Source organism: Maniola hyperantus, chromosome 24 (genome assembly GCF_902806685.2).
Source record: "Maniola hyperantus chromosome 24, iAphHyp1.2, whole genome shotgun sequence".
NCBI classification, from domain to species: Eukaryota; Metazoa; Arthropoda; class Insecta; order Lepidoptera; family Nymphalidae; genus Maniola; species Maniola hyperantus.
In genome coordinates, this window is record NC_048559.1 from 4728009 (window position 1) to 4740934 (window position 12926).

The following is a 12926-nucleotide window of genomic DNA, read 5'->3' on the forward strand; positions in this document are numbered from 1 at the left end:
TTATTTGAAACGCAGAAAACGCTGTCAGCCATGATGTGACGTCATTAAATATGTAAACAAAGAAATGTCATCTCTATGTCACGCGGGGACTAACGTAGTATCCATATATATAAAATTTAAAGTCCTGACTAACTTATATATCAACGCACAGCCTAAACATCTAAACAGCTGATCCTAGATACATGAAATTTAGTGGGTGTGTTCTTTGTAGGTAAAGAGAAGGTATCCACTAGGAAAAGATTTTTTGAAATTCCACCCCTGAGTGGGTTAATGGGGGTTTGAAATTTATGAAGTCCACGCGGGCGAAGTCACGAGCATAAGCTAGTTTTTATATATTTCTAAAAACTCATAGTACCTAAACGTAAAAAAATATCGTTTTCTCTTTATAAATTGAATAAGTTATTAAGTAAGACTTACAACAAAGTGATCTTTGCAAAAATAAATTTGGGTTGAAGTCGTTAGTCATATAGGATCCCTTTAAGCAAGTCTTCGCGTGTTACGTATATTTATTTTACTGGGCACTCTAATCCACAACTTTCCTGTGGTCTTTATCGATGCGTTTTTACATTCTCGGATGATACAATAACGATATTTACTATATTTTTCATGTAAACTAGTATAGAAGTCATGTTTATTAAACTTTGGGAGGTTATGCTGTTGTTTACAAATGCATGACATCAGAGCACAGATAATCTATCGGTCAAACATGGCCGACAGTGTTTTCAGCTGTCTAAGAAAAATATATTTTTAAATTAAAGTTTTACGGTTTTTAGGGCGCAAAAAAATATAGTGTTAATTTTTTTGATCTTATTAGATGCTTAAATGGTTAATATTTGTCCTATTGGACAAATATTAACCATTTAAGACCAACTTAAAAAAAGTGTCAACTAGCCTATTGCATTGACCTATTCTTATCTCAAAATAATAATTATTTGTCACAAAAATAATAAACTAATTACTTACCTATATCGAGTTAATGAACAATTATTGTTCTTTTAATGTTTCAAAAGTTATATTAAGTACTAGCTTATGCTCGCGACTTCGTCCGCGTGGACTACACAAATTTCAAACCCCTATTTCACCCCTTTAGGGATTGAATTTTCAAAAATCCTTTCTTAGCGGATGCCTACGTCATAATATCTATCTGCATGCCAAATTTCAGCTCGATCCGTCCAGTAGTTTGAGCTGTGCGTTGATAGATCAGTCAGTCTGTCAGTCAGTCACCTTTTCCTTTTATATATTTAGATTTTTATGTCCTTACTACCTTGGGATTCGTTTCTATTTTAAGATGAAACAAACCCAGTAGTTACGAATATACGAATAATATACTTAGTAAAAGTAATAATAATAATAATAATAATAAATCTTTTTTATTCAAACTTTTACAAGTACTTTCGAATAGTCGGATGCATCTACCAATGGTTCGGTATGCCTTTCCTAATAAAAAAAATACGAATGTAATATTAGAAATGCGAAAGTGTGTTTTAAAAATCAACCCTTAATGGGTAAAATAAGGGTTTGTTTAGAGTAGTCCACGCGGACGAAGTCGCAAAGATAAGCTAGTACAACATAATATTAGCGTGATTTGGTTGACCGCGTTTGCGAAAATATGAACCAGACCTTCTGCTTTCAGAACTCAGAAGGGCTGGTTCATATTCTGCGCAAAGAATCAGCGTGGCTGCATATAGCGGGGATACAACAGTTTTCTTTTTACCAATTTAACGTTCACCGTAGTATTGTGAAGTTTGCTAAAATTCTATTTATATTTTCAACTACTTAGATGATGTACACGACTTCGTCCGCTGGATTTAGGTTTTTTAAAAAGCCCGTGGGAATTCTTTTGTTTTCCGGGATAAAAATTTGCATATGTCAATTCCCGGGATGCAAGCTACCTCTGTACCAAATTTCATATGGATCGGTTAAAATATGGGCCTTTAAGAATCCCGTGCAAGCTCTTTGATTTTCCGGGATAAAAAGCATAATGATGTCCTTCACCGGGATGTAAGCTAACTCTGTACCAAATGTCATCAAAATCGTATTAACTGTTGGGTCTTTGGGGATTTAGTATCTTTCAAACCCGCAATGTATAGCGCACAAAACTTGGGTTAATGCCCGCCTACGACGCGGCATTGACTCCGAGTGGCCTACTTACGCAACGTCCGTTGACCTCTAGCGTCAGACAGATGTTTTATATGCATTATATTATATAGCGAACTTTTACAAAATATAGGATTTTTTTCGCGTTTTTTTTGTCGTATCATACCAGTTATCAAAAGTAATATCACCTGTCTTCGTTTTTGCTAGAATTCTAGTTACACCCTGTATAAATAATGTCACGCGCGATAAGCTACTACAATAATTGTGTTAATGCCCCAAAAAATTATCTCTCTATATTTAAATAGCACATCGCTTTGAATTCTTTCATAGATTAGATTATGATCAGTTCGATAATAACCTAACAAAGAATAAGGAAGTGTTCAAATTGTCATTTCGATTAAACATGCAGAGACGTCCAATATATTGATGACGCCAATAATAAGATTGTTGACCTATTCACCTAAGATATTTGTCTTGGACTGTAGTAATAAAATGAATTGATTTTTTAATAGCGGTATAGTTGATAGGAAAAAATAATTTAAAAAATATATGTCATAAGCTGCCATATAAAATAATATTCATCCAAGGAAAATATGAACTCTATGAAATACCTAGATTATGACAGCGACGTCGCGGCGTTTGTCTGGATTTAGGTTTTTTTAATCAGGTAAGACTCTTTGATTTTCCGGGGTAAAAAGTAGCCTATGTCCGTCTCCGGGATGCAAGTTACTTCTGTACCTTTCATCAAAATCGGGTTAGGGGATGGATCATGAACAGATAAAAGACAGACAGACTTTCGCATTTATAATAATCGTATAGGTTAGTAACTAGCGGTTTAGACGTTCACCTTCTTTTCGGGAGGAGGAAGGTGTGTGAAATCTGTCAATCCGCATTGGGCCAGCGTGGCAGACTACGGCCTAAACCCTTCTCACTCTGAGAGGGTATTGGGTTAATCATGGTGATGGGATAGACTCAAAAATGATAAGCAGGTACGATCTTTTTTAAATGAAAAACTGTCGAGCTTTTTAGTTTATGGACTGAAATCCCGTATGAAACTTTGAAAAGAAGCTTTGAATGAATGTTAAAAACCTCAGGTATCATTTCTATTACCATATTTAGCATTCTGTGATATAATAATAAAAGGAACAAAGAATCTAACAAAAAATTAAGGAAGTGTCAGAAGTACCGCTGTTTTTATAAAAACAGCGCTGTAGGCACAGAGCTGTGATCTATAGTAATAAATTAACATAATTATAGTATTATTATGTTAATACTATACAAAAAATACTTCCGAACTTTACGCCTATAAGATCTAATTAATTCAATAGTAATCTAAGTAGTAAACAGTTATTAGGTAGGTTAATTGTATAATAATATTGACGACCTCCCTGGCGCAGAGGTAAGCACTGTGATCTTATTAGTGGGCGGTCCCAGGTTCGATTCCTGGCAGGGATTCGGAATTTTATAATTTCTAAATTTCTGGTCTGGTGGGAAGCTTCGGCCATGGCTAGTTACCACCCTATCGACAAAGCCGTGCCGCCAAGCGATTTAGCGTCCCGGTACGATGCCGTGTAGAAACCAAAGGGGCATGGGTTTATTAAAAACTGCTATACCCCTTTCAGCTTAGCCCGCTTCCATCTTAGACTGCATCGTCACTATTACCACCATGGTGATATTGCAGTGAAGAGCTAACTTGTATCTGAATAAAAAAAATTCATATGGCTGGCTCATTTTTTGCGCAAACGATCAGCCTGGCTGTTCAGCGCGGAAATGTAGCCAGAATTCTTTTGTACAGTAATGATAAGGCTAGCTTTAAGTTTTTTTTGTAACATTTTGAGTATGAACATGAGTAATGAACAAATAATTAGTATTTTAAATTTTTATAGTAAGATAACTATACCAAATGGAGTGTCAAATGGCTTTACCTGTAGGTATATTCTAAAACAGATTTTTATTTATTTTTATGCATAATAGTTTTTGATATCTCTCGCAAAATATCGAATAGAAATACCCGAGTACGGAACCCTCGGTGCGCGAGTCTGACTCGCACTTGGCTGTTTTTTTGTACCTAAAGACTCTATAGTATTATTTCAAAGTGAAGTCGGTAAAGATCCCTAAACTCTTTTTCTTTTCCAAAAATGGGACCTAATATGTACCTAATTAATTTTATTTACACGTAGGTACGTACTTAATATCTAAACTTATTTTCGGATATTATGTAAAAAGCAACAACTTATTAAAATGTAGAGGATCTCTAATTTTTTCAGTTAGATTTTTTGAAAAATTGTGACTAGCAAAAATCCCATTGCCTACTAAATAAAAATTTCAAAAATATTGAAGCCCACTAACATTCGCCATCGAACTGAAACCTCTTTATCAAATTTCGTATTTTGAAGTCGGTTAAAATTTAACTATATAATAAATAAAACAATAGTTTTCCTAAAGATTCAAACGCACCACCTGTTTTTGTAATTTTTTTAAAGTCGGTTAAAATACCTACAATATACAATTTTTTTTAAGATGTTACCTAATATAAATACGGAACCCAAATTATTACGTAATTAGGGTTCTTACCTACGCTTACTTAAATTTAAACTTATGCTCGAAAAATAAATAAAAACAAACTTACAAATAAATGCAGTTCAGTGTCACCAAAAAAAAAAAAAACAATCGCACGCACTCTGAACCGAACAAAACAAACCACTATCACTTCTATATACACGAACACTGCAAGTGCACCGCGCAGTAGACTGCCCGCGCGGTGGGCGTCACAGACTTATATAGTCTTGTATATAGACCGACCGACCCTCTGGCCTTTATCTTAAAGCTTCAGTGCTGAAAACCCCGAAATCCCTAAGTTTCCATGTAGGCACATTTTCAATGTTTCAAAATTTCATTTTTTAAGTAATTAAATGTCACTTGCTTTAACGGTGAAGAACATCGTGAGGAAACCTGCATGCCAGAGAGTTGTTTTTTTTATTTTTTTTATAAAGAATATTAGCCATGTTAAATGACAAATATTCCCCTTTCCTCTCCAATTAAGCGTCAGGCTTGTGCTAGGAGCAGGTACGACAATAGTGCAACGGGCAGGGTTTGAACCGTCGACCTTTCGGTTTTCTGTCCACTCCTATACCGGTTGAGCTATTGAGGCTCAGTAGTGAGCCGTTTATAGGTTGATGATGATGAGCACTTTCAACCTTAGATCTATACTAATATTAATAATGCGAAAGTGTTTTTTTAAAGCTCGAAAAAGCTACGAAACCGCTCTTGACAAATCATGATCAACCCATCGCCGGGTCACTGCAGAGCACGAGTCTCCTCTCATAGTGAGAAGGGTTTTGGCCATAGTATACCACGCTGGCCATGTGCAGATTGATAGACTTCACACACCTTTGAGAATAATATGGAGAACTCTCAAGCATGCAGGTATCCTCACGATGTTTCCCTTCACCGTTAAAGCAAGTGTTATTTAATTAATTACTTAAAACGCACATAACTCCGAAAAGTTAGAGGTGCGTGCCCGGGATCGAGCCCCCGACCTCCGACTAGAAGGCGGACGTCCTAACCACTAGGCTATCACTATTGTAGAACATCATCATAGGTTATTTTGGAAGTCCTGTGGGAGCTCTCTGATTATAATATCCGAAATAAAAAGTGTCGTATCAATTTCCAGAGTGCAAGCTATGTTTGTGATAGCCTATAGTGGTTAAGACGGCTGTCTCCTAATCGATAGTCGGGGGTACGATCCCGAGCATGCACCTCTAACTTTTCGGAGTTGTGTGCGTTTTAATTAATTAAATATCACTTTCATTAACGGTGAAGGAAAACATCTTGAGGAAACCTGCATGCCTGAGATTTCTCCATAATGTTCTGAAAACTGTGTGAAGTCTGCCCACCCTCACTTGGCCAGCGTGGTAGACTATGGCCAAAACCCTTCTCACTCTGAGAGAAGACCCGTGCTCTGTAGTGTGCCGGCAATGGGTTGATCGTGATTTGTCAAGAGCGGTTTCGTAGCTTTTTCGAGCTTTGAAAAAACACTTTCGCATTATTAATATTAGTATAGATCTAAGGTTGAAAGTGCTCATCATCATCAACCTATAAACGGCTCACTACTGAGCACTCTCAGAATGAGAAGCGTTTTGCAATAGCCCACCACGCTGGACAAGTGTGAATAATTGGCAGACTTAACACACTTTTGAGAACATTATGGAGAACTCTCAGGCATGCAGGTTTCCTCACGATGTTCTTCACCGTTAAAGCAAGTGACATTTAATTGAGCCTCAATAGCTCAACAGGTAAAGGAGTGGACTGAAAACCGAAAGGTCGACGGTTCAAACCCCGCCCGTTGCACTATTGTCGTACCTACTCCTAGCACAAGCTTTACGCTTAGTTGGAGGGGAAAGGGGAATATTAGTCATTTAAAATGGCTAATATTCTTTAAAAAAAAAAAATTAATTAAAAAATGAAATTTTGAAACATTGAAAATGTGCCAGCAAAAAGTTATATTGAAATCTGTAGCTACATTTAAGTATAAAGAGAGTCTGACTGGCTGAACTAGGTCAAGAAACTTGAGATATTGCATGGAGATTTTCTCTATAGGTACCTATCGTATAGGTACTTCCATCAAGAGAGTATTTTAGCTTAGTAGTTAAGACCTCCTATATGGGAGGTCAGGGGTACGATCCAGGGAACGCATCTTTAATATAACTTATATGTGCGTTTTAAGTATATTTAAATATCATCTGCTTTAACGGTGAAAAAAACATCGTGAGCAAAGCTGCATGCCTAAGAGTTCTCCATAATGTTCTCAAAAGTGTGTTAAGTCTGCCAGTCCTCACTGAGTCAGATTCAAAATTGTCTACTAAAGTTCGTTATGTAGATAAGACCGCCTTTTAACCTACCCCAAAAATGGTTTTCAGCGCGTATTTCTTTTGCAGGTTTTCCATAAATCAACTTTACTAATGAATCTAGCAACTTGTATACAATGCTTCGCTGCGGTGATCTCGATGAGGTATGCTTCGTAGGTATAGGTACTTTTTATTTAATTTTGATAAAGTTTGTGTTATGAAAAATAGAAAATAATTTTTAAACTCTTTACAAAATCACATTAAAAAAACTTTGTGTCGTCGTTCTGGTTGATCCTATTTACAACTTGATAAAGATCTGTTGGGTAGGTATGTTTTTGCAAATGAAGGACGGAAATCGAAACTCAACGGATCAGAATAAATCGCTATCAGTTTAGTAGATCTACTTTAACAGTACTTCAGTTCTTTGAATCTTTGAGAGAGTCTTCGAAGCGTGTATCTCTTGTAACGACCTAAGATGTGGGTATGACGTATGAAACGGAAACGTGGGCACCATGGATGTAGGAAGTAATAATTCTTTTTACATCTCTGACAGCACAAAATAAGAAAGGTTTATAATGGCAGTTATTGGCCTCGTCCATACATTAAAACGCGCTCACACGAGCTTTGTTGGGTATCTCTCTCAGGGATAAAATCCGGAACGAGGAAATTCGTATAAGAATGAAAGCGGTCAACATAGCTCAAAGGATCAGCAAGCTGGAGGGGCAATGATAGGTCATGTACTCATGTCTGTTGCAGAACTGACGCCTGATGGGGCAGACGTGTTCTGGAGTGGAGACCGCGTACCGGTAGGTGCAGTGTAACTCTGTGTAGGATGACCTCTAACCCGCTGGTCGATGACCTAAATAAGGAAGTAGTGGATGAGGAAGACAGAGGACCGTGCTTGGTGGCGCCCTTCCTCTCGGACGCATCCAAAAGGGACCAGCAGCACCCAGGCACACTGGGAGGTTACCTGGCTGGCACCACCTCTTGAAAAGGCCTATGTCATGATTAACAGTACATTCTTAACCCTACATAACAACGAGCGTGGGTAATCTATGATACATATAACAAATTGCAGTATTTTTTCAATCATCAGTAGGTAAATGAACAATCATAGTTCACATATCAATCAATAGTAGTACCTAGAATTAATAGTTTTGCTTTTTCAGATTCGATTTACAATAGGTTTTAATTTTTATGTTGCCGACCACCAAGTTTCTTGCTGGTCCTTCTTGGTAGGAAGGACATTCAAAACCAGTGGTACACGTCCCGCAAATTGCCAATGCGCGTGGCTGCCATTTTAGTGACGTCAGCACTAGACTGAAGTTTCGAGCTGATGGTATATTTTTACTCAAATATACGACAAATGACGTCATTTCGATGATAATGAGATATGGTTGTAAAAGTTATACTTGTAAAAGTTTATTATAAAAAAAATGCTGTTCTATTCTAAGCCTATAAAAAAATATAAAAGCTCTGCAAAAAAAGTCGAGGACAGTTGATAGTTTCTAAACTAAATGATTATCTAAACTTGCAACCGCAATGAGCATTTAAATTATATGAAGGCAATGCATGCCTTTTCCGTAAAAATATAATTAGGTCCATGACCATTGAAACTTAAGGGAATTGCATTCGCTAATGACAGTTGCCGTTTCACCTTGAAACTAGCAATTTTTGTTTTGGCGTTTGGTTTTGGCGCAATTTATTGACATTTGATCAGCTGATACTAATTACTAACACGCACTTTTAGTACCTTAACGTACTAGGGTAAAGGACTCCAGTAAATGAACGAATACGAAAAACAACAAAACAAGTTGATGATAGCAATGTTTTCAACATCAATTCTTCAAAAAACGGGATAATTTGAACAAATGTGATATAGGTCATTATGATCTTCACAAATTGAAGTTTTTTATTACATGTATTTAATAGCTGTTAATGCTTTAGGAAAGAAAATCTTTTTCTTCAAATTTACAGCATTTTCGCGATTTGACACTTGCTTTCGCCTTAATGGATTTATTTTTAGAAACAGCTAATATTAGATTTGTAGTCGTATCAATCATTTTATCATACGAGTACATACCGGCTGTAGAGGCCGGACCTAGGGCCAACGCTAACAGACTGAATTGAGTAGAACTAAGTCTTTTTGATGACAAAATTAGAGTCAGCCTTAAAGAGAGAGAGCCAGGGAGTGCCGGACCTTCGTTAAATGTTGTAAAGAAGCAGGCGTTACTTTGCGGAAGTCCATGATATACAATGAACCAAAAGCTTAATTTGCTATAATCCGCTGAAACAGGTCGAATCTGTATGGTGCAACCTGCATCATGCATCATGCAAAATCCACCGCCCGCCCTCCCACTGCTAAACATGCAGGAAGAAGCAGCCACCAAGCAAGCAACACGCACCACCACCACGTGGCACCACACAAATCCCAAACACACTCGACGCACGTTTTGCCCCGACACCGGAGCATCCTCAGGAGACGTAGACCTTACAATGCACAATTGAAAAATTGTGGGCATTGTTGGGCGGTGCATTTCGCATGCTGCATGTTGCACCATACAGATTCGACCTGTTTCAGCGGATTATAGCAAATTAAGCTTTTGGTTCATTGTAGACCTTTCTTATTTTATAAAAGCTGAAAGTTTCTCTGCGTATTATCCCCAACACAGAGAAGAACGATCAGCGACTATGAAGTTTGGATCATGGTGGCTTTAGGAGATAACAAAGGTGTAAGAAATCTTTTTAAAAAGTCTAATTTTTTATATTTTATCTGGAATAGTATTAGAAATCACGTCATGCATATAGACACTGTCGTGGCAACCTCCTGGCAGACGCCCTTAAAGTTTAACCCTCTAACAAATAAACCTGGAATAGTGGAATAGCGGTGGAATAGTTATACTCTGTTTTGTCTTTCTCTGTCGTAAGTAATTTGACATTTGAAGAAAAAAGACAAAACAGAGTATATAACTATTCCACCGCTATTCCAGGTTTATTTGTTAGAGGGTCAAAGTTTGTTGAGCTTTTGCAGATTTCCTCACGATGTTTTTATTCGCCGCCGCCTGTGCTAAAATCCATACTAATATTATAAATGCAAAAGTGTGTCTGTCTGTCTGTCTGTCTGCTAGCTTTTCACGGCTTAACCGTTCAACCGATTTTGACGAAATTTGGTACAGACGTAGCTTGCAACCCGGGGAAGGACATAGGCTACTTTTTGCCCGGAAAATTTAAGAGTTCCCACAGGATTTTTAAAAACCTAAATCCACGCGTATGAAGTCGCGGGCATCAGCTAGTAAATCTATAAGTGCGAAAGTGTGTATGTCTATCTGTCTGCTAGCTTTTCACGGCCCAACAATTTAACCGATTTTGATGAAATTTGGTACAGAGGTAGCTTGCGTCCCGGAAATTGACTAGGCAACTTTTTATCTCGGAACATCAAAGAGATCCCACGGGTTTTTCAAAATACCTAATTCAACGCGGGCGAAGTCGCGGGCATCATCTAGTAATGTGTATATAATGGAGCGTACTGGCACATTGGTCTAGTATCTAATAAGTAGGTACTTAGTTTGAATTGTTATCAAGAAAAAACGAAGAAATTTCATTTTGACTTTGACTTGGTAAATCCATTTATGTACGTTTTACGACAGTTTTTGGGTCACAGTCCACAGAAATGTATATTATGTGTGCCACATTTCAATTTAATCGGACCACTAGATTCGGAGCAAATCACCTGTAGCACGGACACGGACAGCCTCCGTGTTTTCATTCGGGCGTAGGGAACCCTAAAAACTACTGTAATTATTACAATAACCAGAAACAAATTGCGTGTAGTGTAGGTACTGTCCCGTGTATGCGACAATATAAATATTCATTCATTGAATTATAATTTTCCTCTTAGTCAGTACCTACTTAGTCAATATTGATGACAAAAATTAATTATGTGGGGTTTTAACTTTTAATAAGTACCTAAATAATAATTTGAAATTATGATTAGGTATTTTTTATTCAATAGGACTTTACGAGCACTTGATTATTCTGATATTATCTTGATATCTCTATCTCAAACGATGGCTCAGAAAGAACCCTTCTTGTGCGAAGCTATCTCGCACTTGATCGATTTTTAATATCCTTGCATTTTTAGGCGACCACATTCAGAATTTGCAATTATCATGCTCAGAATACCTACTTATCAGTGGCGGATTATCTCTAAGGCAAACTAGGTACGTTCCTAGGGGCGCGAGATTACGAAGGGGCACGTGCGATCATGTAGAGTTGGATTTCTATGCAAAATCTGGGAGTGACCCCCATACCCACACAACCCCCACGCTAACCCGGTGCGGGTGAGCGTGGGTAACGTGCTTGTGTTCGGGGCGTCCCCCCGCCTCACACCCCGATTGCCATCTCAATTCTCAATATGTCGCGGACTATACACGATTCATCGTTCTTTCGAAGTTAGTAATTTTTTTTTAATACATATGTATGGGCTGCTAGAGGGGCGCCTATGAGATGCTTGCCTAGAGTGCTCTCGACATTTAATCCGACTCTGCTACTTATAGTACTGGTTTGGACTGAAGCATCAAAACGGGTCCACGCGCTGTGTCACCGTATACAATAGTAAGGTTGATATGTAGGAAATAGGTAATAACCGTTCAATCGTGCGCTACGTAGCACCAGCGTCAAACATAGCGATGACGCAGACCAAGAGACTATCGGATAAAAAGCTTTGTTTAAAGTTTTCAAAGAAACGCGGCTACGTTTTGTGCTTCATCTTTTTCAGCTCAATCATTAAAGCGCATAAAATCTGCAAGGACACTCACGCCTTATTATGCAGGGTGTAACCAGAACGCTAGCAAAAACTTAGCTTATTGTTATACTACCTTTTTTTTTTTTTTTTTAATACAATAAAACTTAAAGCTAGCCTTATCTAATTACTATATTGTACGGGAGCGGTGTGCAGGCTCGACCGTACCAAAGGGGAGATCTCCCACCGAGCAGTTGGTTGTGCTCGGTAGCGCCAGCTGGGCCGACGGTTATGTCTTGAAACTTCTATATATAGTCCAGATTGCAGAAAACTCTGTTATTGCGAGTACTGTCAGCGGTACATTTGTTCGGGACTATGTCATCGATTGAACAGCGCCATCTAGTTTCTATTGTGGCAACCGCCACATCACTCCCCTCCGAGACGAATGCGTAGTGTGAAGCAGTGAAGAGAGGTGGCGCTGTAGCGTGAAGGCGTGTGAAGGAAGGGCAATGGCTGCTAACCAACCAGAGAAGCGGTAGACCAGGACGCTTGTAACTGGTGATGGAGTGCAGGGCCATTGTGCCCCGAAGCTGTGGCTACATCCGTCTTACAGGCCTCGATGTGCTTGCTGTTGCTGCTTGTAGACTTGGAGTTTGGAGGAGACGTCGGCTTGCGGTGTGTGATTCAAAGGTGTTGCGGTGTATGCGATCACCCTTGATCACGTTATGTGCGCAGTGCGGAGTGCGGCGGTGTGCGGTTGATCTTCGATGACGTCGGCTGTTCTAGTGTGCGATCACTCTTGTATCAACGTCGGCTGTTGTAGTGTGCGACCACTCTTGATCACGTCGGTTGTTGAGGTGTGCGACCGTTCTTGATCACGTCGGGGTCACCAATGTACGGGAGCGGTGTGCAGGCTCGACCGTACCAAAGGGGAGATCTCCCACCGAGCGGTTGATTGTGCTCGGTAGCGCCAGCTGGGCCGACGGTTATGTCTTGAAACTTCTATATATAGTCCAGATTGCAGAAAACTCCGTTAGTGCGATTACCATCGGCGGTACATTTGTTCGGGACTACGTCATCGATTGAACAGCGCCATCTAGTTTTCTATTGTGGTAACCGCCACAATATAAATCATGACCGCGTGGAATGGTGCCAAGAATACTGGCTGCATTTCCGCGCTGGACAGCCAGGCTGATCCGCTGCGCAAAAAATGAGCCAGCCCTTCTGTCACCAGTTGAGGC

The 12926-nt window shown here is 38.9% G+C and overlaps 2 protein-coding genes across 4 annotated transcripts in view; one reads left to right on the top strand and one right to left on the bottom strand.

The window, feature by feature from the left end:
• The window catches only part of e (nonribosomal peptide synthetase ebony), a 79753-nt gene extending 74890 nt beyond the window's left edge, over window positions 1-4863 (bottom strand). Inside the window, exon 1 of one of the 2 annotated variants that reach the window (XM_069506851.1) lies at window positions 4727-4863. The gene's annotated coding sequence lies outside the window, so the exon portion shown is untranslated. The remainder of the gene's footprint in view (window positions 1-4726) is intronic. The other variant, XM_034981483.2, reaches the window with a different exon arrangement.
• Window positions 4864-7034: 2171 nt separating this feature from the next.
• Window positions 7035-12926, top strand: part of LOC117993408 (cilia- and flagella-associated protein 58-like) — a 43518-nt gene continuing 37626 nt past the window's right edge. The window contains exons 1-2 of one of the 2 annotated variants that reach the window (XM_069506854.1): window positions 7035-7108; window positions 7701-7750. The gene's annotated coding sequence lies outside the window, so the exon portion shown is untranslated. Of the gene's footprint in view, window positions 7109-7700; window positions 7751-12926 lie in introns of those variants that run through there. The other variant, XM_069506855.1, reaches the window with a different exon arrangement.